Source organism: Aphelocoma coerulescens, chromosome 5 (genome assembly GCF_041296385.1).
Source record: "Aphelocoma coerulescens isolate FSJ_1873_10779 chromosome 5, UR_Acoe_1.0, whole genome shotgun sequence".
NCBI lineage: Eukaryota > Metazoa > Chordata > Aves > Passeriformes > Corvidae > Aphelocoma > Aphelocoma coerulescens.
In genome coordinates this window covers 63,998,063-64,002,370 of record NC_091019.1, presented here as the reverse complement: position 1 = coordinate 64,002,370, position 4,308 = coordinate 63,998,063, and the positions used below count along the sequence as shown (strand labels likewise).

Genomic DNA, 4,308 nt, shown 5'->3' with positions numbered 1-4,308 from the left:
GTGAAATCCCGGCTTGGAGGAGTCTGCTGCTGGCTTTGCCAGGCCAGCACTCCTCTGCTGAAAAAAAACCCTTCTGGTTTTTTCACTTTCCTTGGAGAATATACTGAGCAGACAGCACAAATCTTTGATGCAACACTTGGAGAAAGAGAAAAACCAAGAGTTTTCCCCTTTTATTTCAGCACCAGACTCTGTGCTGCCACACCTGCCTGAGTGGAGGGGAGGTTTGTCCCCGAGTGCCGTGGGTGTCGTTGAACATATACTTCTAATTGCAGCTGCTTTCCCTCTAATTATAGCTCCGTTTGGTTAGGATTTTCCTCCAATCCCTCATTTCCCCTAAAGCAAACACCAGAGCACCAGAGTTGTAACCCCAGTGGGGACATTTATTAATAACCCCCTTGGCAAATAGGGAAAAAAAATCATTACGCTGTATTAGGCACTAAAATATTTTCCCACTGCAAAGGCTAATTGATAAAACCAAGCAGATATTATGGGGCAATTAATGTTAAGATGAAAATAAACATGAGAGCAAAACAAAAACAGGCTGAGGGAGAGTATTTTTTTTTTTCTGGCTTCCAGGAGTTTCTTGTGAGTTAGAAATGAGATGCTGGTAAATAATCTGAGATTACCTGCTTAGAAAAGGAGAGATTAAAGAGGGAATTGAAGGAAAGGATTCTTGCACAGCTCTTCCAGTGAGTGGTTACAAGTCTTAAGGGGTTTTGCATGTCTTTCAAAAAAACTTTCTATTTAGGTTGGCTTTTCCCCCCACTTCCCAGAACAGCTCCATATTCTGCACTTCACTGTAAAAGTTGACCAACCCAGCCTAAGTGAGTTACAGTCCCAAAGTGTCAGTTTGTATAATTGCAAAGGGGAAAATGAGGGGAAAATGATGATTTATCCCCCTGGCTTCATATGTAAAATAAAGATGCTCAGGGAAAAGCAAAATCTGGCAAAACTCTGAACTTATTCTGGAGGGATTATCTTTTTATTTGCTGTTTGTACAGCGTCAAACACCTTCGATCTTAACCTATGTCCAGAGCTTCCAGCTGCGAGCACAAATCAAACAGTGGATGACCAGTAAAGGAGAACAGACTGGTCCAGCCACACAGTCCATGCACTAACTCTGGGATGGGGAAGGTGATAATGAAGACACAGACAAACAAGACACTTCCTTCCTGATATTTTATTCATTCATCAAACAATATTACACATTCCCATCGATGCAGGCAGTGGGAATTCTGCAGGGCTGACTAAAAGCAAGCAGAAGGGAAGGAGCAAAGTGAATTCTTTGCTAACCAGCAGTTTTAATTTTAGCTAGGTTTGTAAATTTTTACTTATTTTAAGTTAGTAAGGTTCTCTAGCAGCTCAGAGTGCAGTGCAAATCCTTTTTGAAGAGGTGGTGGAGGCAAGAAATCCTTCACTTTATTCTTGCCTGTCTAGGGTTCAAAAAAAGTCACAATGCCACGTTTTTAAACTAATAATAATAAAAAAGTTGCATCTGTCCTGTTCCTGTTTGAGGATTGCACATAGGCTACCAGAGGACTTCTGCATATCATAGCAGAGGTTTTTGGGGGTTTCTTGTGAAAATTCCTCCTGTGTCTGCTGGGACAAGCCATGTCACCTTCTAACCTCAGGAGGACTCCAGTGGGTATTGGGGGTAAGGTCTGGATGTTGTGGTACTGCCAAGCAAGTCCTGAGGGACTTGTCCATGCTGCATCCAAGGTGGGGAAGGACCTTTTAACCAGGCCCTTCTTGACCCGGGATGAGCAGCTGGGCACTCCTGGAGTCAGCAGCCTGGAGGGAAATGGTTACTTAAAAGGAGATCCCTCTTTAACAGGCTGTGTTCAGGAGGGGGTGGCACAGCCTCAGGCTGCCTGAGGGCAAACACACCTCCCCATTTACCTGTGACCCAGCTGAGATTGTGCTTGGCTTCCTATCACATCTCAGGGGCACCTGTCTGGGGGGGGGGCTGTGGGATGAAGATTTTAAGACACAGAGTTGCTCACCAGCCTTTCCTTCACCTTTCTCAAAGGGACTGTGGGAGTCTTGTCCCTCCTGGAACTTCTGGACTGGTGGGCACAGCTGCATTTGTGGGAAGAGAAGCTATATGGAGAATCAAGGGCAAAGCTGAAGGCAGGATTCAAGTCTTCACTGCACATGTGCTGTACCAGCATCGAGGAGATGTCATGGTGGGAGCTCATCCCAAAGCTGGAAGAGACTTTGTGGGCCTCCCAGACCATCCTCATTCATGTTGTGGATCTAAATCATCACTTACCCAGAGATCAGCTTGTGGGTGAGTGCCAAAAGAGACTCCTGGTTGTAATGATAACATCAGCTGGACTCCGTGGTTGTGTGGCCTCAGGTACTCTGAGTTTTCAGGGGATGGGGTACAAGTGCTGGAACAAGATGGGAGAGAAGGAATAAGCTGCTCATGGGTATTCCTCCTACCAAGCCAGCAGCAAATGGGCTGTCTCAGTGTCACATCACTGATAAAAAGGATTACAGATTTCCCTTGTTCTAGACATCTGCACTCTGGGTGAAGTCTTAGTCCATATGGTTGGGGAAAAAAATTGACAATATAAAATCGAAACTTTAGAAAATAGTCAAAAAATCTGACAGTTGTAACAACAACAAAAAAAAGCCCCAAAGGGGAACCTATGGTTCCAGGGAAGGGAGAAACTGAGAGCAGATGAGCAGAGCAGGGATGTGTTGGGTGTTTTCAGGTGTTGGGGAGTGAGTAGGGACACCCCTGGGTGACTCTCAGCCTCTGACAGGAAGGGAGCTCTGCTCCTGGCTGGGTGTGGCAGTCCCACCACACTGACTCCGAGCTCCCACCATCCTTGGAGCCATGATCTGGCACTGGGGCCAGGTTCCTGCCTCCTCAAACTGACCCACCACATTTTGCAAGAGCCTTGAAGTAATTATTGCAGAGTTAAACATGTTCCTGATTCCCCCTCCATGGTCATGGATCCCTTTAGGTACAACCTTTGGCTCACCAGACTCCCTTCCCAATCTTCTTCCTTACTGCCAAGTGCTCCTATCAATGCTTGTTACACACCCATTTTCCCTCTTTTCCTCTTTCCTTTTACACCTGCACTGCTGTGGCTTTCACAGTGCCCTTCACTGTTGTTCAGCCCTCTTCATTCCAATCTGGACATTGTCTCCTCTTCTTCTTCCTGGGATCCTCACCAGAACCTGGAAGGAGTAACTGCAGAGAACCTGCCATGCTCTGCTTTTGTTGTACAAGAGAGGAACTTTGAAAGTGAGAACCCTTTGAGCTCTGCCTACAATGCAGGCAGCACGTTTCCCACGTGGGAAATGAGCACAGCTCTATTCAGACCTCCACCAGGGAGCTACAGATGGTAACCAGTGTTACCTGAAGCCTTGGATATTTTGTATTTTTTAATTCATACAGACACAGAGTGGTTTGTGCTGGCAGGGACCTTAAAGATCAGCTCATTCCAACCCCGTTCCACTATCCCAGGTTGCTCCAAGTCCTGTCCAACCTGGCCTGAAACACTTCCAGGGATGGGGCAGCCACAGCTTCTCTGGGCAATGAGTATCACCTTACTCTTTCTCAGCACTTTCTTCCACTCCTGGCTTTTCTGTTTCATCTGGCTTCTCCTGAAAGCTCTGCCTCTCCTCTGTCTCCTCTACCGCTTACCTCCTGCCACTTTCTGGCCTCTTTGACATCAGTTTTGATTTGTTTGGGCTGCCTGTTTTTTCCTGTGGTCTTCCAAGCTCCAGCATGCACCAGAGCAAAGTACAGAGGATCTAAGCAAGGCCAGGAAAGCAGCTGCATTATCACAAGCACAATTTATTACGTAGCACCTGTGCTTCACAGTTAATGCACAGCAGTCACACCTGTCCCTGCTCATTGCAGGGGAGCTGGAGCAGATGACCTTTAAAGGTTCCTTCCAACTCAATTTATTCCATGATTCTATGACCCCCAAAAGGCACTTTGCTTTCACAATCAGTGGCCAGTATATCTGATGTGATATAAATGTGAGAGCCCGCTCCATAAAAGAGACAAATGTCCGGAGAGGAGTTTCTGAGATGTGACTGGTTGTCCCTTGCCCCATGTCTGACACCTTCCCTCTGGTCCTGGACATCAGGGGGGCACCCTGGTGATGCAAAGTCACCCTGGGCACAGGTGAGGGTGCCCTGCCGAGGGCTGAGGACAGGAGGAAGGTGCCTGCATTGCCTCTGACCATCTCCCTACATACGGAGTGGGGATATTTGTGCTGCTTTGTTTGTGCCTGGGACATGAACCAAGAACCTCTTTAGGATGATAATGGAAGTGGCAGAGTT

The 4,308-nt window shown here is 46.9% G+C and overlaps 1 long non-coding RNA gene across 1 annotated transcript; it reads right to left on the bottom strand.

Moving 5' to 3' along the window:
- Positions 1-1,177: 1,177 nt before the first annotated feature.
- On the bottom strand, positions 1,178-3,771 carry LOC138110927 (uncharacterized). Its single transcript, XR_011151160.1, has 4 exons — positions 3,662-3,771; positions 2,273-2,393; positions 2,004-2,079; positions 1,178-1,791 (listed from the first exon to the last, which is right to left on the bottom strand). It is a non-coding gene; the product is annotated as an uncharacterized lncRNA (long non-coding RNA).
- Positions 3,772-4,308: the final 537 nt, after the last annotated feature.